Source organism: Etheostoma cragini, chromosome 18, assembly GCF_013103735.1.
Source record: "Etheostoma cragini isolate CJK2018 chromosome 18, CSU_Ecrag_1.0, whole genome shotgun sequence".
NCBI lineage: Eukaryota > Metazoa > Chordata > Actinopteri > Perciformes > Percidae > Etheostoma > Etheostoma cragini.
Genome location: NC_048424.1, coordinates 3,898,591 through 3,925,469, shown reverse-complemented (window position 1 = coordinate 3,925,469; position 26,879 = coordinate 3,898,591). Strand labels below are relative to the sequence as shown.

Sequence of the window (26,879 nt, the reverse complement as noted above, 5' to 3'; positions counted from 1 at the left end):
ATGGTTTCATCAGCGTGCTGCTTTATACAGCAAATAAAACAGGCGCTGCACCGTGGTATCAGTGTGAATTGTCTTTAAAAGGCAAAAGGGGTTTATTTATGTTATTTTATGCATGCAGCCACAAATATTCAAGATTGTAATGCAGCAAAGTGCTTGGAAAGAAACACTCGGAAGGAAGAGTTACTAATTTCCAAGCTAAGTCATTGACAAAAATAGGGCTGGTGTATTGCAAATACCAGGGCCGTTTTTTGATCCCTCGTTGTAAAGGAAAAGCTACTTGCTGTCACTCATTGGCCAACGCTTCTTTATCGCCATCGTGTTGAACGCGCCAATAGCACGCCAGGTGGATAAGCCAGTTTGTGATTGGTTCCCACAAATTGGTAATGGAAGCACATTCGATACATTTACAGGTTAACCCAGTCTAAAAGAGATCCTCTTAACGGGTGTAAAGGTGACAGCAAATGTTTTTTAAGGTGGACAACAGAGACAAGAAGGCACATGAATGTTGTGTGCTTTTGCCTGAGCTGATGCTGGTTGAACTTTTGTCAACTCGTGTTCAAAAGGAGCAAATTTTACTGATATAGGTTCCCTGAATTATGCAGCTTTTCGACAGCAGATTAAACAAAGATCCCATACTGTATATACATTAAAGTGCTGCAGCAATGAGTCCTATAACCCAAAATGAGCTAGCCACATTTTTGCATTTTTTGTTTTCCTTTTCCTTGAAATCTGATTTTTTTTGGATGGTTTTGGTCAGATGTCTGAAATAAAGTCAGTGCTTAACACAAGCTTGAAGGAAAACATCTGAATTTGAGAAATTGTCCTCACCTTTCAATACAGTCCTCACTTGAAACCTTGTCCTCACAAAGACAGCTTTACAAGAACACGCACACACGCACACATACTAACATGGTTTAGTCGATAGGAAAAAGGTCACAGGTTTCATAATGAACGTATGAAAGCAGGGTTGGTAACGTTTTCCAATATACACAATTTTGTATTGTTTGAAATTGCCTTATGGGCTTTGAAAAATTAACTAAAAACTCAATATATCCACTGTATAGATAGATCTATATCATCTATAGCTGTTGTAATCCTGAAAAATGGGCTGAAACGTCATGATTGATGATAACTACTGTGCAGACTCTGGCTCCTAAACTACTGTACAACATATTTCTGCTTTATTTTAAGTATGTTGGAAGGAAGTAAAGTCTGTGATCTGGACATTGGTTTAGTGTCAACTAAGCATTTTTAAGTAATGGTGTTATATTGTAGCTGGTACAAAGTCCCCGAAAGAGTCACAGAGAAATACAACAGCAGCGATTAAACTCAATCGTGACTTTCCACAAATTGTGTGTGAGAGATATATTTTGGAGTGAAGACTCCTGTGAGTATATGTCATTTAAATGGGACAGGCGTTTAATTTGATCACCCAAGCATAGAATTAGCTGAGTACTTATTATGCTAAAAATGATAAGTCACTCTGATAATGGCTTGCTTTTCCGTCACTCTCTTCTCCACTTCTTTCCCCTTCGTCTCCCTGACTCGATCCCTCTCCTCCATTTCCTCTTTATCTGCCCTGCCAGCTTTTCTCTCTGCCCCCCCCCTCCACTGTGTTCCTCCCCTCCTTCTCCCATCAACTCTTTAATATTGTTCCTTTTTACACCGACAGCCTTTAGTTCAGTTGTATCAAACTAAAGGTTTTTTGGGAATGTGGAAATCAAACTCTGGTGCGCACCAAAAGAGGACCAAACAAGCGTACAGAAACCTGCTTCAGGATGTGGTCTCGGTACGCTGTCAATCAAACTCTGGAGAGGTTTGTTTGTGGTGAGAACGTGATCTGTACTCGATCTGCACCAACTATACAAACTCCGCCAGTCTGAGCATTTGTCTCCTGTAGTCAGGTGTGTTGATCAGTCTGTGATGCAGTTGAGCAGCAAACTGTAGCAACGTGCAGTGTTTCTATCACAGAACTAGAATGCGGTCAAGCTCGCTGTCCGTCATTCCTACCGCCGTGGTCCAAACAGCAGAGCAAAGTCTCGGTAAGCAGAGCAGATGTAACGTCGCTCGCAAAACAATGTCTGATCATTTTAATGAAATGAGTTGGTTTGACTATGGAGAGGCAAAAAACATGCACTAGTCCAGAACACACAACCTTGTTCCTGTATTTATTTGCTTGCTCCCGCCCCCAGAAACACCCTACCAATAAGAGTAGTGGACTTCATGTGTGATTTATAAGGGTGCATTTTGGTACGCTTGGATTTTTCTAAGTGTGAAACCAAACCGACCGAGGGCAAATCGTTCCAAGTTTACAAACTGATTCAGACGACCTCCAAACCTGTCTGTTCAGCCTGACAGTGACACAAGTCTGCCACTGAACATGCTCCTCTGTTTAAAGAGTGTGCTGTGTAGTGGGTGGCTGTCATTGTCCATGATCACCAGCATCCGTCTCATTGTCCGTTTCGCTGCAGTTGCTGTGAGCGACTCCAGCTCAATCCCAAAAACAGAGCCAGCTTTCTTTATCAGCCTGTTCAATGGTCCAGCGTCTCTCTTCCTAATGCCGCCTCCCCAGCACACCACAGCATAAATGAGGACACTGGCAATGACTGACTGGTTAAACATCCAGAGGAGCTTACTGCAGACATGAAATGAGCGCAGCCTCCTCACGAAGTAGCACCAACTCTGCCCTTTCCAATTCAATTTTTACATTTTTGATATATTTTAAATGTCATCTGTGTTTTCCTTCTCATGGAATAAATAACGGTATTCCCACCATAAGTGCATAAAAGTGTGCAGGAAATTAAGTCTTTGACGCTCAAAATAACCCTGGGGATGACACCCAGACCCTACACTTTAATATGAGCCCCCCAAAAATGCCCATTCTGAGCCAGGAAAACAATAATAATAATATTATATATATAGTACAGTATACCCACTACAAGAATACACCACTAGTTGCCTTGCCTAGTTAAAAGATTTAAAAAAAAATTGTTTTAAATGTAACCCACAGCTGAATGTACGTGTTCTCCGATGAAATGTAGTTAATAAACTCTGCAGAAACTAATAGGAGGAACATGGGGGGGTCCAGAAGGCTTGGTTTAGTTTAAATTTGTTCGTGTATATGTTACGGACAGGCAAAATCAAAAACCCTTAGCGTACATGTCCCCCAAAATTCATGACTATATAAAGCTCTACCGGAACATTGTGTATAAGAGTGTAATGTTATCTGGCGGTCGTTTAAAATGAGAGAAATTAATCAGAGTGTATGGGATCATTTAGGTTTGTTAAATGTTCTCATCACTGAGCGGTTTAATTAAACCCATCACCCCTCCAGAGGCGGAGCTGTCTGATAAATGAGAAGCTCTTAGTCCAGTGAAACCGGAGCCAATACTCCCTCAACAAACAAGATGAAGTTGGCCCGTAAACCACTTGTCCAATCACAGCCAGACATGGAATTAGGAAATCTGATTTGGGAAGCCAAAAGCCTCTGCCGCCCGGGTCTGGTTCGTCGAGGCCCCTGACCCTCTGCCACCCGTGTTGCAGCGCACCCAACCCCAGCGGTTCCTCCCACAGGTGGTGGGCCCATGGGCTGGAGAGAAAGTTGCCACGTCGCTTTTTCAGGCTGTGCCCGACGGGGCTCCGTGGCAAACCCGGCCACCGGTCACTCACTGAAGAGCCCTCCGTCTGCCCCTGGCTGCAGACGTGGGCCCTGGGCTTAACAACAAGACTAGACATGAGTGACTTAACGTGATTGTTAATTTCCCTCTTATAGTGCAGACCTACAGAGTGAATGTGGCTCTAAATAAACTCCACTAATTGTTCGCTGCTGTGAAACATGTTGCAGCATAAACATTTACACAGCACTAATCAACATTATTGATCCGCTGTTTAACACTTAAAGAAGTGTGCAGAGAGTGAGTGGAGAACTGGCACGCTTTGATTATGGATTTTCAGATTTAAACCCTTCTGTCTTTTCCTGATCAATACAACCAATTTAAACTGTCTCCTGTGTATTTCTTACACAAAGCTACGTTGTAGTTTACGCCTCAGGGTCAGCAACTTCTGAAGAGCGGAGATAGAAGACAGTTGTTGGGTTTGTATGTGAAGACATCACAAGTAATGCGTCTGTCAGCAGCAGTGTACCTGTGAGAGTTTGGGATTTGTGTTAAAATGGAGACGAGCAAAATGAAAGTTATAAGCAAGAATAATAAATACATTTTCATTGACCCTGGTGTGGTCATTGGCTCTGTGGGACCTGTTTGAGTTAGAAGAAATAATAACTAGCATAATATTTCTTTTAGCAAACTCATTGCTCTTGGCTCATTTTCTGTTAAGAATATGAAGGAAAAAAAACTTATTTTCAATGACTGCACAATGACCCCCCCACCCCCACCCCAATGAGGTCTTCGGGTCTGTTGGACCCAAGTGGATTTAATAGTAGGTGCAATGAGCCTATGTTGTCTTTCTGTACCTGCTATTCTGGGACCTGTTTTTGTGCTAATTAAATGTGTCTGTAGCTTGAAAGAAGGTAGTGCAATCAAGTTGCTAGCTGCTAACGCTAGCTGCTAACGCTAGCTGCTAACGCTAGCTGCTAACGCTGGCTTTCAGAGCATTGGGTAAATCGTTATTTCATACCACAAAGAAGGCCAAAATAGCATCACATTTCAATGGTTGCGTAATGAGAACCATGACTGTTTTCCAAGATGGCGCCTGCCTGTAGACGTGAACGGTACTGTCTCTAAAATCTATCTTTTTAATAAACTGTCCAATTACGTTCTCAATACTTCGGTTTACATGTGGGAACCGTCCGCATCCTACCGCTGAAGGGTGGTGCTATTTTAAGGCTCGTAATGGTGTAGAATAGCAATTTACCCTATGCCTTGAAAGCTAGCGTTAGCAGCTATTCATCAGTTTGCAGTAGCTTGGGTCAAGCAACAGACACATTCGATTAGCTGTTACACATATGGTTTTAACCCCTATGTTCATTTTTATCTGATTTATGAATACAAAATAAAACAGGAAGTGCACAACGAGACTAGACATGAGTGACTTAAGGTTGTTGTTAATTTCCCTCTTATAGTGCAGACCTACAGAGTGAATGTGGCTCTAAATAAACTCCACTAATTGTTCGCTGCTGTGAAACATGTTGCAGCATAAACATTTACACAGCACTAATCAACATTATTGATCCGCTGTTTAACACTTAAAGAAGTGTGCAGAGAGTGAGTGGAGAACTGGCATGCTTTGATTATGGATTTTCAGATTTAAACCCTTCTGTCTTTTCCGGATCAATACAACCAATTTAAACTGTCTACTGTGTATTTGTTACACAAAGCTACGTTATAGTTTACGCCTCAGGGTCAGCAACTTCCGAAGAGCGGAGATAAGAAGACAGATGTTGGGTTTGTATGTGAAGACATCATAAGTAATGCATTTGTCAGCAGCAGTGGACCTGTGAGAGTTTGGGATTTGTGTTAAAATGGAGACGAGCCAAATGAAAGCTATAAGCAGGAGTAATAATGATGTTTTCATTGACCCTTGTCAATGAAACAGACCTCATTGGGTCTGTGAGACCTGTTTGAGTTAGAAGAAATAAATAGCATAATTTTTCTTTAAGCAAACTCATTGGCCTTATCTCATTTTCTTTTAAGAATATGAAAAACACAACAACTTATTTTCAATGACTGCACAATGACCCCCTCCCCCCTTCTCTACACATGATTATTACATATGAGGTCTTCGGGTCTACTGGACCCGAGTGGATTTAACTGTAGGTGCTATGATACTATGTTGTCTTTCTGCACCTGCTATTTTCACACATAGTTACAAAATTGTTACATTTCAAGCACGTTCACCTGTTCTGATTAAGGTCTAAGAAGTAATCACCAATAATGAATAAAAATCTTGAATTCAAGTTCCTTGTATTCTCACAAAAAACAAAAATTATTGTATTATCATAAATGTGATCTCACAGGGGTAAATGGCAAATATGAACCATACATAATGTACATATCATTATCTGTTAAGTAATTTTCTATAAATTGTTACAGCTGTATTGATTTAAAACCCTAATAATGTGCTGGGTCCACCAGACCCAGGAACATTGGCTGTGTAACAACAATATGAACAGCACACAAGGGTAAATTAGCGCACACAAACACACACACACACACACACACACACAAAAGGTACACTGGAATCAAGTCCTCTGTGTCTTCACTTGAAGAAAAGCAGCACCACAGACAATCAGGGTCCAAAATGAGCTCTTTGTTCTGCCTTTGGCTGCTAACGGAAATCATTTACCAGTGGTAATATTTTTCAACAGGCATATAACTGCCTGAGATTCTGTTAATTAAAATGCTGCAGCTCAATGTTAAGCAGGAGACTGTAAAGCACCAACATAAGTTGTTTCTCCACGCAGCAACATCTATCACCTGTCCTGAAGAAGTTAAGGAGAAAACACCCAGGAAAACCGGTGGTCATGTCCCGGAAGAGCTGCTGAAGGAGAATGGTGTATAAACCCAAACCAATCTATTCTCTAATAGTAACAAGTTGTTTTCTTGCTAAACTAAACTGTAACGGTTGCTAAAACAACCGTTGCCTCACAATGACCGGTACCCGACTCACAGTCCCCTTTTTCAACTAAACATGTTCATGTGACTGTTGGGCAGTCGCCGTGATTTCAAGAAATCATGTGAATTGTTGTGAATACATTTCCGTTCGATATCATACAAACCTGTTCACGGTTGGCGTTGAATGACATAGTCCATTGCTTTGGTGCCATATTAACTAAAACACAAAATCTTAAAAGTCACTTTTACTCTGGGCAACTCACAACTTCCCTGTCAATGAAATTAAACGAGAGACACAGACAGACAGACAGATAGACACACAGACAGACAGACAGATAGATAGATAGATAGATACTTTATTCTCCACTTGTTTTCACAGCCTGTACAGTCAGTACTCGGGTCCAGATCACATTGAGTCTGACCTCTGCTTGTCACATAAACCTGCTGTGACAGATTATCATTCAGAGAGGCCAGATGCTGTCTGCCCACGTCCAACTCTATTCAGGGTTCATAGCAGCTGGATGGATTAGAGGAGCCAAATATGCAAAAGAAAATTGAAAATGATAAGGGAAAATGCAAATACAACTGCAGAGACGAGGGAGACAAAGGGAGTGAGTGTCTGTGTGTAAGAGAAAGATTTGGAAGTTGTTAAAAGGACAATTCCGGCACAAAACAAACACGTATTTTTTATGCACAAAACACATATGTATCCCAAGTTGATCTGTTTACATGTATGGACCATCCGTATGCTACCGCTGTAGGGTGGTGCTATCTTGAGGATTGTTTTGGTATAGAATAGCGATTTACCCTGTGCCTTGAATGATAGCGTTAGCAGCTTTTCACTGGTTTGCAGTAGACACCTTTGATTAGCATGAAAACATATTCCAGTGAACGGTCGCCTTGTTACACACGTTATTAATATGTTCATTTTTTTAAACCAGAATTGTCCTTTAAGTGTGCATTCCTTTGTTTAATTTGTGAAACTGACTCCCCCAACTAACATTACTTGATTTGGTTTTCAAGAAATTCTTTTGACATAATTTAATTCGTAATTTATTCAATAGAATTTCTTAAAGAATTGTAATTGTCTGTGTTGTTTTTGACTTTAATGGATCTGACGGAAATGAAATTCAAACAAGGTGGCAAACACATTATAACCAACGGGAATGAATTCCCACACAGCCTCTCTCTCTGGAGAGGTTTATTCTGGAAGAACTTTTTTTTTTATGGCTAAGAGAGTGGATAGAAAAAGTGTCTAAATTGTTACACACAAATGAAACACACGTTCTTAACACAGCACAACAAAATGCTAAAGATGAACATCAAAGTCATGCATGCGTCAGATGTTTTCTGACTGGTTTGGAGGGCCTTGGCAGATAAAGGGAGCAACGCAGCTTAGTGTCAGCTTATATAGTGACTGGGAGCATTGGGCCCAGGTGCTTCCATTCAGCCCAAGTGGACGGCTCCGCCTATCACTTACACAAACCTGCAAGAGAGGAGCTAATAGGGCTTAACCAGTTAGACCTGGGGGCCGTCACAACATCTAAAATCAGACTAATCAGTCTTTCAGGATCGTTTCAGTGTGACTCAACTGGAAGTCTCTCTCTTGGAATCTCTGTGTGCCCTAATTATCAATCTAAAGCTTTGTCAAATTTGACCCATTTCCTAGATCAGAAATTTCTTTCAACCAAGATTTCAAAGAAATTAACCGTGAATGTGGATTGTTCTCTACAACGCTCTTCGCAAGTAAAAATAAATGATCTGTTTCCTTCTTTCATTAAATTTTGTAGTTTTATTCATTTTAATAGCATTTAGAGAGAAATAAACGTTAAAAGTGACAAAAACTGGGTGCCTGGGTTGCCTAGTGGTAGAGCCTATTGGACTCCAACCCGGCTGTTTAAGCTGAAGCTGAGGGATAATGCAGACTGCTGGAAGTGCTGCAGCTCTTCAGTTTTATTCAAACTGCATCATCACTATGGGGTATAGGTTAAGATGTAAAGCAGACTGCAATGTTGACTATAATGTAACAGTGGTGTTCAAAAACTCAATAAATTACTAATTATAAAAAAAGCAGCAGCTTATCCAATAAATCCACATGCAGCTGCTTGTCAAAGTGTCATGGGTTGGGCGGGCCGATATAAAGACAAAAGTGAAATGCATTGATGGTAAAAAATGTGTGGGTGATAGAAGAACCAGATGTAAAGTAGGAAGCAATCTGGACTCGGTCCCGCTTTAGATTTTGGACGATATGAGCTGTCTGTGAGTCAGCCAGAGCTTCAGGACGGCTCCGATGATGCATTTAAGAATCACTGGGACGGAGATGATGTTCATTACATACCGAGGGGAAAGCCTTATTGATCTGTCTGCAGCCTTTATAAAGCAGAATAGGACTTAAATCACCAGCCAGCTGCAGTGCACTGAGCCCTAAGCCCAAGGATTACTGTGCATTTGTCTGTCCAAGTTCATCTTTCTTCTTCTGTCCACCTTTAACAGCTCACGTTTTCCCCATTTCTTCTTTGTGTCTCCTTGTTTAAAAGTCTTGGCTTGGTTACATTTAGTTCCTCTGATAACCTTTTTTTTGTATCTAAAAGTGGAAAAATTAAAAAAAAAATTTGATTTCCCAAAAATGAAACAAACAGTAAAGACAAAGTGCCAATTCAGTTTCAATAATAGCATCCAGCAGTTCATCAAATGAGGGTTGTATTTCCCTAATGTCAAAGTAAAAAGAATTAAATAAAGTATAGAATGGGATCATCTGAGAAGACACCATTCTTACAAATGATAAAGAGCCAAGAATTGATCCCTGTGGTACACCCTCACCAATGATTCAAGATGGACGGATGGAGAACAAGGTATGACTAACAAGAAATCTAGCTCCTCCTTTGTGGTGCAATTCTTTAATTACATAGCATCACAAGTACTCATATTGAAAGGGAGGACTTTAAGAGCTGGTCTCCTACCCGAAAATTGAGTACAGCAACTTAAGATGAACCATCTGTTTAACGTTGTTAATGGTTATACCCCCAAATAATAATAATAATAATAATAATAATAATAATAATAATAATATATTGAATTAATACAGCACCATTCACGGACAAAAAGGACTTTACAGGGCAGGAAGATAAAACATGCACAACTAAAAACAAAACAGATTCAGGCACAGATGAGAAGGGAGTGGGTGTGGGGCTTAGGGATAGGCAGATGTGAAGAGATGGGTCTTGAGGCGGGACTGGAAGATGGTGAGGGACTCAGAGGTGCAGATCTCTTGGGGGAGGGAGTTCCAGAGCTAGCCTGGAGAGGCTCTGTCCCCAAAACTGTGGAGTGTGGAAGCAGAGGAGACCGGCTCAGGTGGACCTGAGGGACCGTGAGGGTTGGGGTGAGAGGGGGTGCCATGTGGAAAAAGGTTTTACGGTCAGATGGGACGAAGCTTGAACATTTTGGACTGAACTGAGTGTTATGTTTGGCAAAAACCAAACACAGCACACCACCCAAAACACACCATACCTACTGTTTATCATGGTGGTGGCAACATTACGTTGTGGGGGTGTTTCTCTTCAGCAGGGACTGGGCAACTGGTCAGAATTGAAGGGAAAATGGATACTGCCAAGTACACTGAAAGTCTTGAGGAAAACCTAAGGCCCTCTGCTGAACATGGGCAGGTGGTTCACCTTCCAGCACCACAACGACCCTAAACACAACGCCAAAAACTATGCAGTGGCTTAAGGATAAGAATATGAATGTCCTTGAGTGGCCAAGTCACAGCCTGACCTAAATCCAATTGAAAATCTGTGGATGGACTTGAAGACAGCAGTCAATCGCCGCTCACCTCTGAATGACTGAACTCAAACAATTCTACAAGGAAGAATGGGCAAATATTCCCCAATCTAGGTGTGCCAGGCTAATAGAGCCATATCCAAACAGACTGATGACGGTAATCAAAGCAAAAGGAAGCTCCACCAAATATTAAATCATGGGAATGATGACTTTTCCAACTCTGTTATTCTAGTTTTATTTTCTTAATATGTTTCAGAACTATTTGCTTTTTTTGTTACTTGAATGTTGTTATGCAGAATGTGTAAATAAAGCTGGAACATTAATTTAAATTTTTAATTGGTTTTGATTTCAGGCTGTAAGACAAAAAAGTGACGTCAAAGGGGTATGATGATTTTCTATAGGTACTGTAAACTTAAAAACACATCAGAGTTGCCATGGAGATTCTTATTTACTGCTTGGATTTATCTTAATAAAACAGTTGCAAAACAGCACATGGTGAGATTTCTCTCTGTCTACAGAAGCTAAGCAGACTGACAGTGTGTTTCTGATTCACTTAACGTCATTGTCACGCTTCAACAGTTGCTCACAAAAGCATTCAGTTGTATATCCACACCAGGACTCTTAGCAGCTTCGGCAGCCAAAGCAAATATCACAGAGTGAGAGTGACTATCTTCACTATACACCTGAGGAGTTTAGAATTAAATGGATGATTGTGCTGAAAAGGGAATTCACACGGCTCCTGGATAATTTGAAATGAATTGATATGCTTGTTGGCAAGCCACAGTATCCATAACCAGAGGCAACATCAGAACATTGTCACAATGCTGAATGAGTTTTGAGTTAGGAAGAAGGCAACACATCCAATGAGAGTGCATAACATTTATTATTTTAACAAAGAACAGCACATTGTACAAAATAAGTATGGGATCTGATTTAGTGGCTAACTTACTTGTGCATAATGGCTTTTTTTGACATCACGGATCACTCGTTTCCCAGTACTGGACGCTTGATGTTCTGGCCGCTAGCAGTTATCGGTGTATTTTCGCTGACCAGTGACAAGGAAATAAAACAGGCTCCACCCTCGGACGAACGCTTCACTCTTTGGGCTGTCTAACAGCTAGGAACTAGGGGTTTCTAAAGCTTCACCGGGGATCGCAAGGCCTTCTTGAGGTCTGTAGGCATAGACTGTATAATATTAATGGACAATGCATCCGGTTAGATGAAGTGCTGCAAATGCAGAAGTGCCTTAAACCTGCATTATATCTTTGCAAAAGGAGGTCAGTTTCTATATTAAGATTCCTTTATTAGTCCAACAAGGGGAAATTACAATTTAAACTCTGTTGTTATTACACACATTACACACATGCTCATTACCGATACTGGTATATCTACCAGAAGAATTACAACTTTCAGACAGGTTGCCCACGTCACATCTACGTTGTCAAGCTCAGGTGGAGTGCCTAACACTCAGCCATCACCGCAAAAGAGCTTATAACATCCTCCAGTATAGATACCAGTATCACAGTATAGGTACAGAGCATTCTGATACCTAAACTTGCGTATCGGCCAATACTGTGTGCCAATCCGATACTAGTATGCCGTACATATACGGGGAGGCTGTGGCTCAGTGGTAGAGCGGTTGCCTGCCAATTGGAAGGTTGGTGGTTCGATCCCCGCCCCTGCAGTCATTGTCGAAGTGTCCTTGGGCAAGACACTGAACCCCGAGTTTCCCCCGGTGCTGCGCATCGGAGTGTGAATGTGTGTGAATGTTTATCTGATGAGCAAGTGGCACCTTGTACGGCAGCCCCGGCCACAGTGTATGAATGTGTGTGGATGGTGAATGTTTCCTGTAGATGTAAAAGCGCTTTGAGCAGTTGTTAAGACTGGAAAAGCGCTATATAAATACAGGACATTTACATATCTTTTATGTTTTAACAACTGTATACTTCTATCCCTGTTTGGATGTGATATGTACATGATAAACTCTTTATAAAACATGAACAAACAACAGTGACAGTGAGTCCTAATGGAAAATAACAAACTACTTTAAAGTAGATAGTTTTTTGGGCTATGTGGTATTGGATTGGTACATAACCTCCAGTACTTACTGATATCAGCATTTTAGGCTTTCCTCAACTTTTGGGAACTTATGAAAACCCCCCCAAAAGAAAGCAAGTTGAGCAGTGGCATCTGGTTCAGTTACACATCACCGCACCTTGCTTTTCTTTGTTGCTCAAAAAGACTTCCTAACTTTTCTCGAGCACTCTGACAGCCGTGGCTGGCTGATTCATCGTTTATTGCCTGATGATAATCTGCTGGAGGTTTCAGCTCACACACATCCATAACACTTTATCACTGAGCGTATTTGTGTCACACACAGCCAGAGACCAAGAAATAGACTAGCCAAGAAAATACATCTTATATACAATCATCTTCACTGGCCTGGGACGGGGACACACACACACACACACACACACACACACACACACACACACCTTTATTGTGTCTTCTATTTCATTGGACTCCCATTAGAGGGCTCCAATTGTAATGAAACAGTTATGAATAAATTTGCATTTCATTGGTGTGTGTGTCTGTCTATCCTCTTTGTCCACATGGTGACACAAAGTCTTTTTAAAATCACAACCAGCAATAACTTCGTTGAGTCTTACACAACTCAGAACCAACCCTCACTTCTATTTCAGGACATTGTTTGGCTCGATGAACAAGAACAAAATGTCCAGTGGTGTTTGTAATGTTGTTCATCGCTGTGTGGCTGAACACCAAGAGGATGTGTGAAAGGAGCATTACACTCAAAATTCTTCTATAGACTTTTCTGTACAAAATACAATGTTACAATAAGACTTAAATGCAAAATTCAGTTATTTGACAGCAGTTATTTGTTGTCAAAGTGGCACCAAAATGAATGGCGGTCAACAGAATGCTAATGGCGGGGAGAGCTTTGTAGCATTAAAATGGCGCCATAGGAGCTACGCTTCGTGGATGCCCGCTTACCCCCTTGTAAACAATGCTTTGATTTTATCAGCTGACCTACTTTGTCTGATAAAGTCTTTCATTTCCCACAGATCTGTGAGGTCTTGAAACAGGTTTAATATCTGAGTGGCTGTCGCCGACGCTACGCACCTGTAACCCCGTCAAGTAAAGGGTTCACAGAAACGTGGTGTCGGCAAATCGTAGGAGGTTGTGCCAGCTTCCCGCCAATAAAATTGCTGAATGTTGGAACATTGAGTCAAACTGGTCGATAATACTGAGACTTATCACTTTTGCAAGGCATTAATGAAGTCACTACAACCCTTTAGAACCATGCGCCAGGCACATGGATCTTTTTTTCTGCTGTCAAACTAGCAAAAGTGGCTTTGGACACGCCCTAAAGGCACCTGCGCCAGCTGTGTGCTCTGATCATTAAAACAGGGCCCTCTGTGGTCACAATAAATCTTCACAGGGTGCCTTTAATACACAGCATGCAGCAGGAAAACAAATTGTGTACAAATGTTTTGTATCTTTCCTTCACATAACCTGTGGAGACATTACAGTCACATTGGACTCAGTATTTGTTCTCCCCGCAGGTTTGAAAACTAAATGTATCGCTGCTGGATTTAATGAGCAAACAAAGGCTGGCCTTTCCCGCTCCTTAATCTGACCAGTAAACCTCACACTGGCCTTTTCAGTCGCCTAATTAAACGGATTTAAAGTCAAGGAGCCTTAATCACACTGACACAACGCTGTGTGTGTGTGTGTGTGTGTGTGTGTGTGTGTGTGTGTGTGTGGGGGGGGGTGTGTGTGTGTTCTTGTCTCACTATATTCATGGGGTCCAAAAACCCTGAGTTCAGTATACTTGTGAGCTCCCCACAGTTTGTGGGGCCAAAATACTAGACCCCACCACTTTAAAAGGCTGTTTGAGGGTTAAGACTTGATTTTAGGATTAGGGTTAGAATTAGGTTATGGTTAGGGTTAAGGTTAGGCATTTAGTTGTGATGGTTGAGGTTAGGGTAAGGGACTAGGGAATGCATCATGTCAATGACGGGTCCCCACAAAGATAGTAGGACGTGTTTTGTGTGTGTGTGTGTGTTCTGGTCTAACTATATTCATGGGGTCCAGAGAGAGAGAGCTAGTTTGACTGGGCTGCTTTGACAAGGCGTTACAGGTTGATGCAACACCAGCACTAGTTGTTCCTTCACAGCTCTCATCATGCCTCTAGGTCAATCCTGCTTGTGTGGGTGTGTGTGTGTGCGTGTGTGTTTATGTGTGTGTGTGTGTGTGTATGCGTGTGCGTCTGTGTCTGTCAGAGGGCGAGACAGACACTTCACTATAAGTACTGGTGATTTTTAAGCTGTGGGTCTGGACTTTGTCATCTACCTGGGCTTCGATGGAGAATATGTGTGGCCTGGGACTAACTTTAAACCATAAACTGTGACAACAGCTGTCCGTACTCGGCTCACAGTTACCTTTTATTGGCTAAGTGTAACTTCACAGGCCGCTAAACTTAACTGTCATGAGACCAGTAACCACTTTACTGGCCAGCGGTCGCTGCAATTTTGTAGGATATGATACTTTTACATGCTAAGGCCTGCTTTAGTCAGTCTTTAAGTCAGTCATCACACACATGACAGCCACTCATTGGCTCTCATTTGTGAAATTTGCTTACGACCTAAAACAGGTGTAGGACGGGCGTACGCCGATTCCTAAACAAAAGCTCAGCATTTATCATTTTGAACATGAACATAGGCTGAAAAATTCTCACGTCTGGTCTGACCTTGTGTAGACAGGTTTTTGAGTCAGTGTGGACTTGTGGTGCCCAGAGAGCAGCGTCCAGCACAGCCCCACATGGGGGCTACACCAAGGACACAGGATATTACTCCTTACTTTCAAAAGGTATAGTGTCATGTTTGGCAATGAAATTCAATAAGGCAAGGCAGCTTTATTTGTAAAGCACATTTCAGCAATAGGGCAATTTAAAGGTTCTTACACAAAACTGTAAACAAAAAATAAAAACTGATAAAAAACAAGAATGAACAGTTAAAAAATAAAATAAAAATAGCGCAAACATGACGATGCACAACATTTTTTTTTTTTATTCTTCAGGTTTACGTTTGTCTTTTAAAGTTAATGGCCACAAATAAACGATTTCTTTCTGCCATTGGCCGACATATTTCGGCTTGCTTTTCCAGCCCCTCTGCTGTCAGGAGACAGGGTTGAGGTGGTGGTCCACACTACATAAACTCTGCTAACGTGTGTTTATTTAAGTATAGGTACATCTACATGCAGGCCTAAGAGATTGCAATGTAAGCCTATATCACTATTAGGAGTAAACATATGTCAAGGATGTTGAAATTAAATAAACTTCAGCTGGAGTCCGACTTAATACAGCAACACTGTTGACCCCACTGATCTCTTTCGATTCCAATACCAGTGTCCTAACTCCAGTTTTTAGGCCAAATAGGACCCACGTTACAGCAAATGAACCTGAGATGTTGGGGTTCAATCTCCACCTCTGAAAAGTGCCGCTTCTTAGCCGGATTACGTCTGGCCATGTCGTAAACTGTAGGGGCGAGGCCTCAAAACCAAGAATATATTGGGGCGTGATATTTAAATTACGATTGCTTCCAGCCGCTGCATTTATCAATGTACGACCATTCTGACGCTCTGATTGGTGTGATACAAACGTTTCATGAAACCCTGAATGAAGCCTGTCGTAAGAGATGTTCTGCGCCCATATTTGCGATGGTTTCTACGTTAGATTGATAAATGAGAGCTATTGTTCCTAGCTGTCAACTATCTCACCCGCTAGCTGTGTCGCCCTGCTTCCAGTCTTTATGCTAAGCTAGGTTAGCCACATCATCTCATTCTTGGCGAAAAAGTTAAATATTCATAGGTTTGAGTTTTGGATGTATTAGAAGCTGCAGACTCACTCAACGAGAGGGAATGATTGCCTTGCTGTGATGTTCAGCAAAGAGAGGCAGAAACTGTCAGTTCACTCTTCTGTCTTCAGAGTCACGTTAATGATCTCACAGAAAGATGCAGAGTAATCACAGATACCCCTTGAAATCATGAGGATATAGGCGCTTCAGCACTACAAGCTGTAGGAGAGAGCTAATCATAGACATAGCTTTGGTTGGAAGTGTGATCATCCAAAGACAGATGATGAAAGCAGACAAAGAGAGTACAGACATCAGAAGGAGAGGCTTCATTTGTCCATGGGTCAGACGGGGACTCCAGGGCGAAGCCAGAGGGACTGCACTTAAACAGGACTACACAATAGCCTCGGCATCAGAGAAAAGCACAGTCTCACTGTAAACAGCAGGGTGGAGGATCCAGAGATAGAGAGAGGGAAGCAAGGTGTTGATTAGATAGGTGTAGAGAAGAGAAAACCACAAGAGACAGACAAAGAAATTGAGAACTTTCTAGTTTTTGGCTCAGATGAAATGTCTAAACCAAACATTTTGTTTCTATGAATCTTACAATCTTGGATTTGTCAGATGTCTCCTCCGGGCACTGTACATGTGCCATCAAATAAAAAAGAGAAACTCATCATCATCATTGTTGATGCCTAGACTAAAACCACCAGACTCCATGTAAATAAACAGCAATCTTAGCATTGTAAAACACACTTCATTCAAAGTCGTCACAAACAAAATAAAACTATAAAAAGCCATTTTGGGTTAAATGCCAGACTTCCAACCATCACAGCTCTAGTTCTGGTGGAAATAAACACAGAGTACAGATTTACAGGTGTAAACACGTTGGGTCTATGCACGCTAAAAGTACTGTTTTTTTAGATGGAGTTTGGTGGGCTAAGCGCTAGCGACTTACCCGGCTGTTTCTGATTACACAGAAAGCTGTTAAAGAGGTTTTCTCTTTCTTCCAAAGTAGACCATTAACTAAGCAAAAATATATGACAAAAATCGTCCAACAAATTGCTTTTTGTCTAAATTCTGGCCTGATAAACCGTAAATACTCTGAACAAACGCAGCCTCAAGATATGGCTATGGATATTTCCTAGAGACAGGATGAGGCATAGGTTGTAAAAACAACTGTTATGAGTGTGGTCATGTGCGAAGTCATGTAAGAGTTACACGACTTATAGGTACCCCCACGGTGAGCAACTGGTGAACCATTGGACCAGTAGAGCACTAAGAGACGTGGACATGCTTGAGCACCACCAGGGGGCCAAAAGGACCTGGCCCCAGCAAACCAATGGGAGAAGACTACGGCCATGTAGATTAGTATATTAACTAATAGTCTGATTTAGGGAATCAGGGCCATTCTATGGAGCACCAGGGTGAAGTAGAATGGCCTACATTAATGTGTGTCTTGTAATCCCTTTGCTTTATTACCTATAATAAACAAAGATCCAATAAGCGGAGCTGTCTGGGCTTTTTTAATGACTTCCTATTAATTAAAACAAAACATTTTCTGCCGATAAAATCCTTGTTAAATTGATAAACTAAAGGGTCTCAATACTAAGATACATTGTTAGAGAGAAAACCAGGGCAGAGCAACAGAGGACTCAAGCGTCTTCCTTACAGCTCAGTTACAGCGACAAATGTAACACCATGAAATCCATTATTTTCTGAGTGGATCCTGGGAGCATCCGAGCAGAGCGACACGTAACAAACAGAGCAGCTGTGGTCATTTTGGGGGGGCTGAATCTAGGAAAACATATCACAGAGGGGAACATCATAGCATGTAGAACGTAGATGTTGGAGACAGAAACATCGTAACGTCAGATTACACACAACAGGTTTGATTTCAATTTAATGACAGAAGATGAGAGCTGGCTTTGACTTGTGTGGATGAGACAGGAAATGATTCAGCCACGGCTGAACATGGGTAGAGTTATCATTTTAAAGCCAGTAGAATAAATATAGAAAGACTGCAGCAAGAACAACAGGCCAATACAAAGGGAAATTCAATTCTTGGGGAGCTTCAAAGGAAGATTTTGAAATAAAAAGATGAGCGCTCGCTGTCTGAAAGTTCTTGGAAGAATCTCAACTGCTGATTTGTACATTTGAATTTTTTTTATAACTTGTATAAGTTTAAATTCTCATTACGTAATTCTTCTTGCTTATCATATCTCTTCTTCCTGTAAGTAACAACAGTGTACTCACTGCAGAGATCTGCAAAATAAAAGAAGCAAGAAGTCAGACAAAACAAAGATTAAGAGTAAAGTTATAACCCAAACTGTCTATTTCTTGAAGAAAAAGCCTATTTGGCAGGACTCTGGGCAAAATCCACTTTAATATTTTCTGGGAAAAATGGCCGAGTCTGAGACAATAGAAAAAACTATCTTGAGTCTGAGACTGTACTCGAGTACTACAGCACTGTCCTGCCGACAGACAGACAATAACCTCTCTGACGAAGGTACTAAATCATTGTTTTTCCTATGTATGTTATGTTATCATATGTTATCCAAATGTAAAAAGGGTTATTTTTTATTTTTTCCTTATTTGTTTTTCAAAAAAATCCTGTCTGCACAAGCACTGTATTAAGAAAATCTACTAAATGAAAGTGAGTGATGCACAAGTGAGGGACAGCAAAATGTCTCCTGTTGGTGTGAATTTCCCTGAAAAATCTTTTACAAATAGAACAGGAAGAGGTGGCAACATTTCACACGTACAACAATAGATGCAAAATGTGCCAGAAGAGGTCCTTGCAGAACTTTTTCAAACACCTCATATTGTGTTTTCCTTCTTGCTTTTCTTATGTTTGATGTAGCAGAGACTCAGTATCTTCATACACTCAATAAGATTTAATCTCACTTTTTCTATCTCAAAATAAAATTCCTCTCTCAGACACAAACATCATTTGCATGCATCTCGGAAGAATGAGAAGTTGAAGCGGCTCGTCTTATAGATAGAAAAACAGACCCCGCGAAAAAACTAATCAATACAGCAGTTTGAGTAGTCCGACCCCACTGTACAGACCTTTTCACAGAGGCATCGTCAGGTCTGCATGAGAAAACTGCCCTTTCATTTATCCTCTGCCTGTGAATAATACATGAGCAGCACAGCTTAACTCAGCTGGATTGCTGTGTATGGAGCATTTCGAACAAGATTAACATTTTACATGTATGGGATCATCATGTTTTCACCCTCACTGGATGAAAATGTGGGAAATCTGCACCGATAGAAGTTGACCCAGGCTTCACATTAAGGTTGTTTCATTTTGGGAAATAAAAAGGACTAGAGTACAAGATTACTGTGTGTTACGTGGCAGCTGTTTTAAAGTGCTGAAACAACCTCACAAATGACCAGTGAGTACCAGAGTTCATTTTTAACGAAGTGTTGAATAATCATCTCTGCTAAGTGCTGCAAAAGCACTGAAACTGTCAAAAAAGTTCCCGTGGTATTTAACCATTAACCAGGAGTTTAAATGCAACTTTATGTTTGTAGTATATATATTTTACACTTATATTTTACACCTATACATACACACAGAAGCTGATGTTTAATGTACACTTGTAGAGGATAGATATACACATATTTACACAAACATACTCACGTACGATATTGAACAAAAAGTTATGCACACCAATTCATATGGTATCCCATGAAATTAGGTGAACATCGGCTGATCACATGACGCCGGTTACAGACAGTCAGACTAACAAGTCGCCAGTAGCCCACTGTGTGAGGTCATGCCTGACCCAGTCCACAGACCCGTGAAGCACCGCACCCACTGCTGCATAATTTTACTCAGAGTTTATTGATATTGAATGTGTCAGGTTTATAAGGAGCACCAAACCTAACCAAACTGGGACCCTTACCTTCTCTGGTTTAGACATTTTCTATTTCCTGCTATGGGGACGCTAACTTCTGAAACACTTCATTGGGTCATATTAGAGGGGGAGAACAAACAATTCATATTGTCAAATAGTTTGCAGGATTGGTTGATATTGTCAGGATTCAGCAGGAGGACCCAAACATGTTGCAAGTTGTTAAAATTAATCATACAACATCCCAACCTTTAGTCTGTGATATGGTTGTTCCACAAGGCAGCATTCTTGGACCCCAGTGATACACCAGTGATCACCCTCTATGTGTACACACTCAAAATGCTTACAGTACGCTAATGATCCTGTGATTTTTCTCTCTGACTCAAATCTTGATGTCATATATCCCAAATTATCATTTGATCTTCAGTTCTTAACTGGTTGAAAAAAAAAACACTTGACCATCAATGTAAAGAAAACTGAATGTATGTAACAACTGTTCCTTCTTAACATTTACACTTTCACACACCGATTGTTCATGTATGGTCCAAGTCTTGTTTGCATTTTTTGTACTGTTTTTTTGTTGTTGTCTGTGACTATCTAGCCCATGCTAACGTCCTCTACAAATGATTCTGTCCTCATACGCCGTAACTATGTTGAACGTTTTATGTTTCTGCAGAGCAGGAACCTGCTGGAAACTAGAGTCAGGCCCATTAATATTGTGACTCAATATCACTTTTTTAACTTTCCTGTATAATAAATGAAACAAAATGAAATGCAAGACTCTTCCAGGCAGAATTTCTTACAGGATTGCTTTATTCTGACTTGATAACTTACAAACTTACAACCTACAAAAGAACAGAACAAACAGAGAGACAAATCAAAGGACAGAGGAACAGCAGGTGTAAAAATACACAGACCAATTAACAAGAATACAGGTGACTGGAAAAGACCAACAACATTTAATTGGGAACAGGTGAGAGCAGAAACAGACGGAAACCAACAAGACAGGAAGTGCAGACCATATAGGGGAATGGGCGGAGACAAAGACACGTGACAGACAGGTAAGCACAGAGCACATGGGAAACAGCAACAAGCACAAAACAACACAATAAACAAAAATGGCCACCAGGGTGGAACAAAGGCAGTCAGTCACAGCAGGATCTTGACAGATACATTTAAATACACATACACACACACACACACACTTTTCATTCAACACTGCATCAGTGTTTGTGGCACATATCTGCAGAAATAAAAAAAATGACCAATTATCCAAATTTAAAGCGAAATCCTTCAAAGTTTGACGTATACATTGCACTAAAAGTACTTCTACATTCATTCTTCTGGGGGGCTTCATTTGCTCCTACGCTGTCTGCATTATTATGATCTATTCATATTTGCACAACGAGAGCCGAAGGTTTTGATGGAGGGTATTTGACAGGCAGTTTTATGACATACACTTTGAAAATCTAATTTAATAGAAGGGCCTTCTTCCTGATTGAGTTCCACAGTGTAAAGCCTGTATGAGATTCCCTCCTCTGTGTCAGTGGAATAGATGGGAAAGTGTCTTCAATGAAAATGCAGTCGGGGAGTTCTTTGGCAATCTGACAAAAGCGATTGACCAAATTAATATATTTGACTACATTAATAACTATACACATCATTGTAACTACCTGCTACATGGGTATATCTATTCAGCAGGGCTGGATCCAAATATTAAGCGGTTAACTAAAAGTCAGCTTCAAGCGAGCAGTCTGATGTTAGTAGATTCAATAAGGTAAAGACTGCCCCGGTTGTCACTCGTCAAACAGCAAAAACGCAGGTCTTTACGTTCGTTTTGAATGCCTGCAGCAAAAAGTTGAGTCTGACTTAGTCTATATCCACAACTTTCCACTTTCGTGATTTCCCCGGTTCCGATTCCGCTGTATGTCCTTATTTTGTCCTTCTTTTCGGATGTCCTTCCCCTTTCTCTTCCTTTGTGTTTTGTGTTCTTACCTCTGGTTGATGTATGCTCCTTATATCTCTCCAGACAGCTAGCTAGACTATCTGTCCAATCAGAGTTTTCTGCTGCACAACTAAAACTACTTATGAACGTACACATATTCCACCAAAACAAGTTCCTTCCCAAGGCTATTTAGCAGCGGCCCCATGGCTCCGTCCGGCGCTTAGCACCACCCAAGACGATTGTGATTGTTAATCGCTAAAGGAGACTTTTATCTTCAATAACAACGCCAAAGGCCCGTGACCAAGCGTCTGTGTTTCACGCGATGGGAGTAAGAATGTGTTGGATTTTAAACGAGCTACGTCTGTTATAGTGTGGATGTCAGGAGGTCACTTGTTCCAAAGTCTTGGGGCAACAACCGCGAATTCGCAATCACGCCAGTGTTTGTACCTCAACCTTGGGACTTCTAAAACCAGCTGTGGGAGGAACACAATCACCTGTGGGACGGATTCGCTGGAGCCAGGCCATCAAAGGCTTTAGAAATCAGATGTTCAATTCCCCCACCGCCTCGAACCAACTTACCCCATGCTGGGGGAAGTTGAGCAGCAGTGACACTTTTCTCCAAGGTTTTATTGCCAGAGCCCTTTGTCATAGAGGCATTCTTATAAATTCAATAGATATGAGACCTCCTGAAATAAGGGTAGAGGTTTTTCATTGAACTTCTCTCTCAATTTTCTTTGTGCAGAGGACTACAAAAGTAAAAATTGGCTCATCTTACCCCACTCTCCTCTATAGACAGAAAACATTTTACATCAGAATGAGGGAAACAAATTTCTCTCCCTTCCTGTTTTCTGTCCCCTTTCTAACTTCCTTCTCTCCTGTTTTTTCCTGCTTTTCCCTTCCTTTTCCATGTTTTCTTTAACAGTGACATTAAGTACTTTCCCACTGCACTGATGAAATCCTTTCCCAGCTTAATCATTTCTATTACTTCAGTGATCCATTCTGTCTGAGTGTGTGTCCCGATTTTCATGATTTACAGTTTTTGTGACCATCCATGAGGGGCTCTCCAACACATCAATCAAAGGTCTGCATCGGGTTTTTATTCCAGTTCAGAGGTCCGGAACAATTGGTAATAACAAAAAACATTCACTCTGTTTTTTGAGCTTCATGCAGTAAAAGTACAGGAGCAGTCTTAGCTTCATGTGGTAAAAGTACAGCAGTATTCTAAGCTTCATGTAGTAAAAGTACAGCAGTATTCTAAGCTTCCTGTAGTTAAAGTACACTAGTATTCTAAGCTTCATTTAGTAAAAGTAAAGCAGTATTCTCAGCTTCATTTAGTAAAAGTACACTAGTATTCTAAGCTTCATTTAGTAAAAGTAAAGCAGAATTCTCAGCATACATACAGTACATGCAAACAACATACATACATACTGAAAGAAAGGATTCTTTTCAGTATTTGAAGATCTTTCATTGTATTGCGGTATTGCAGTTCCTTCAGCGTCACCACATTTTGCATCTTTTTACCGTCAAAGTCAAAAGATCCATTCAGGCGACACCCACCTGAATGCTCCAGCCTAAAATGGGTTTGTTATTATCACGCCATGGCCGAGACAACATGAAGAGTACAGACTCGCCTGTCGTCAACACTTTGTAAGCTGACCGGCAGACAGAAGGAGAGGCCTGAAGTAGCTTTATATTCGGCTCAATCACGGAGCATCAGGGTGGGCGATGAAGAGTAAACAAACCGAAACTAAACCAAAGCCCAGGACTCCAAGAAATTGTATTCAAATAGCATGAACAGCAGGACTGCCGCTCCAAAGTCCCAGTTTTATTATTCTGCAATCAAAGAGCTTCAGGCTGAAAAATGACAAAACTAACATGAACTTCAAAACCTAGACCAACAGGAACACAAGGAAATGAAAACACAAGCTGCTAAAATGACTCCCTGAAGCGTTACAGGAAAAATTCAGTTATTCAGAAAACATGGCATCACATCCCAACATAATAACTTTTGGGTCTTTTAAGGTCTACATTTTCCACCCGCAAAGATTTAAAAGGTCCCCTAACATGTTTTTTTTTTTTTTTAATATAGACCTTAGTGGTCCCCTAATACTGTATCTGAAGTCTCTTTCCCAAAATTCAGCCTTGGAGCAGGATTACAGCCTCTAGAGCCAGTCCCACAATGAGCTTCCCTTAGGACATTAGGATAGGACGTTGACGCTGGAGGACTAAGGGTTAAATACATGAAAATGTAACAGAGCAGAGTTCAAATATATCAGAGTTGCTTGTTAATTTATAGCATGAGTAACATAACTTTGTTGTTCGAACATATCACTGATCATATGTAAAATATCACTTCTCTTTAATTAAAGCCTATTATCTGCCTGTTATTCAGTTCCAACATTATAGATGCTTTCGTATTTCCATCTCCAGCCTGCAGGGGTATCACCAAGGACTTTAACAGGGGGATTCCCAGCAAACGAGCGATGCATTTCAGCAACGACCATTGCAAGTTCAAGTTTAGAATGCTTGTTCATCAAGGCAGCAGGCTATCAACCAAGTACAAAAGTACACCCCAATCTCCTGAACTATGACCAGCAAATACCTCAACTAGTGACGAGAGTGAAAGCGTCAAATCGAGTTTGGCAGATCAGAAATCCATGCCTGTAACTGCTGATATATGGTCAGACTGCCCAATGAGATCTTACCTGGGAGTCATTGCTCATGTTCTCAACTCTTCAAAGGGCGTCACAGCTCTGAAAACAGTTCAGCTGCATTTGATGATATACTAGATGACTACAATATCAGTGACAAGGTAGATTTCATCAACACTGATAATGCAGCTAACATGAAAATGGCTTTCAAAAGTTGTCATGGCAGACAACTCAGATGACATGGTTGGGGAACGGCTACATATAAAATTTCTTCTTGGTTCCCGTCATCCTGCTTTGCCCACAGTCTTCAACTGGTTATAGGGGACAGGATGAAAGAAGTAAAAGTGATGTCTCGGGCAATCTCAAAAATAGCCAAACTTGCCAGTCTGCTACATAGTAGCACTGTATGCAAGGATCGGTTTGAGGCTGTCCTGGAAAGCGGTAAAAGCATTCCAGTCTCAAATGTCACAAGGTGGAATTCGCCAATTCAGACAACTAAAAACAGTCATCACATTAGATCATAGTGCACTAACTCAGATGTGCTCAGTAGACGTTGAAAAGGTTGTCCTCTGCTCACATTAATGGGCCCTGTGTGGAGAACTTACACAAATTCTTGGACCGTTTGCCGAGGCCACTGAATTGACGAAGGGTGACAAAATTGTTACCATCAGCACGGTTGTCCCTACTGTCCTTGAGCGACATTCTCATTTAACAGAAATGGATAGTGAAAAGAGACTCTGTAGGCCACAGACCACAGACCTCAGAGCCTCTCAAAAGAAGATTTGCCGGCATCTTTGTTGGATTACGAATGGCAGAAGATCATGGCCTTGATTTGCCATTTGGCCATGATATATATGTGCAGGGACCAGTGGCAGCACTACCACCATACAAAGTACAAAGAAGGAACTGCAGAAGTCACTAACAGGTACTGTATATTTCTATTAAAAAAAAAACAACCTTTAAAGTACAGTGTATTTGCAAGGTAATTTAAGAGGAAGAAGTGAGTCAAATTTATTTCTGTTTTCTTTTTTTCCAGACAGCTCAGGCTAAGAAAGTGGACCTAGACACATGGGGATCTCACAGAACCAACCCAGGATTCTGCCCAAAACGCCAAGATTTCACAGTCCCTGGCAAAATATCAAACTCACCAAAAAAAAAAAAAATCACCATTCCACCCATGGATATCATCCAAGTGTCAACAATGAGGTAAATACATAGCTGGAAGATGTTCAGAGCTGTCCAGGAGAGCAGGATGCCCTGGTATTTTGGTTGAAAAACAAGGACAAACACCGTCATTTGCATGCCCTAGCTGTCAAAGTGCTTCCTCAGCCCCAGTAGGAGTGTTCTGGGCTGGAGGGCTCATTATGAGGCCCCACAGAGTTCGGCTCTCCTCCCTAATATTTCAAAGTTCTCAAGTGTGACCAAACACTTCTGTCAAACTGAGTAACTTTTTTTCACCTGCAGACAGAATGTTCCACTAAAAGTTTGTCGATAATTCACTCAGATTTGTTTTTCAGTAGTTTTTGTAGAAAGAGTGTTTAGTGCTGCAGGGCTCATTATGAGGCCCCACAGAGCCAGTTCATAGATCTCAAGTCTACCAAAACACTTTTGGAAAACTGAGTAGTTTTTCTTACCTCACATGCAGACAGAATGTTAGACTCTGAAAGTCTGTTGATAATTTCCTCAGATTAGTTGTTCCTGTTGTTAAGAACACTTTTGAAGGATTCAACATTGTACAAAAGCTAGTCCTGTTTAGTATACTGTGAACAATGTTCTGATGAATTCTATTCATGAATTCTATATTATTTATTTTAAAATTCTGCCCTTTATTCTGAAATAAAAAGAACAAGTTTAAATACAGTGTTTATTGTTGATTAACCAAACTTTAATGTTTCCCGAACATACATGTCTTTCTTATCAACCCACCTCCGAATAATATATCATTTTAGGGAAGGCATAAACCATCCTGAGGGGTACACTCTGTAAACCTGGTCTGTTCTTTTCTACACTTCATCTGGAGTGAAGCTACATTGTCATTTAGCTGAAATGCTCATTACTAACATCACTGTGTCCACGTTTGGACACCACTCGCTGCTATTGGCCATATCCGGACACTTCCGCCTGACGCACTGTGGTCTTTTCGCAGTACTTTACATTTCTGATCATCACCAAAATGTTAACCGAATTGATGTATACCCATC

General features: G+C 41.0%; 2 long non-coding RNA genes across 2 annotated transcripts; one reads left to right on the top strand and one right to left on the bottom strand.

Moving 5' to 3' along the window:
- The first annotated feature begins 95 nt into the window (after positions 1 to 95).
- On the top strand, positions 96 to 14,486 carry LOC117961310. Its single transcript, XR_004660375.1, has 3 exons — positions 96 to 221; positions 8,392 to 8,399; positions 14,474 to 14,486. It is a non-coding gene; the product is annotated as an uncharacterized LOC117961310 (long non-coding RNA).
- Positions 2,362 to 26,259, bottom strand: LOC117961315. Its single transcript, XR_004660381.1, has 3 exons — positions 26,249 to 26,259; positions 15,775 to 15,781; positions 2,362 to 2,513 (listed from the first exon to the last, which is right to left on the bottom strand). It is a non-coding gene; the product is annotated as an uncharacterized LOC117961315 (long non-coding RNA).
- Between the last annotated feature and the right edge of the window lie 620 nt (positions 26,260 to 26,879).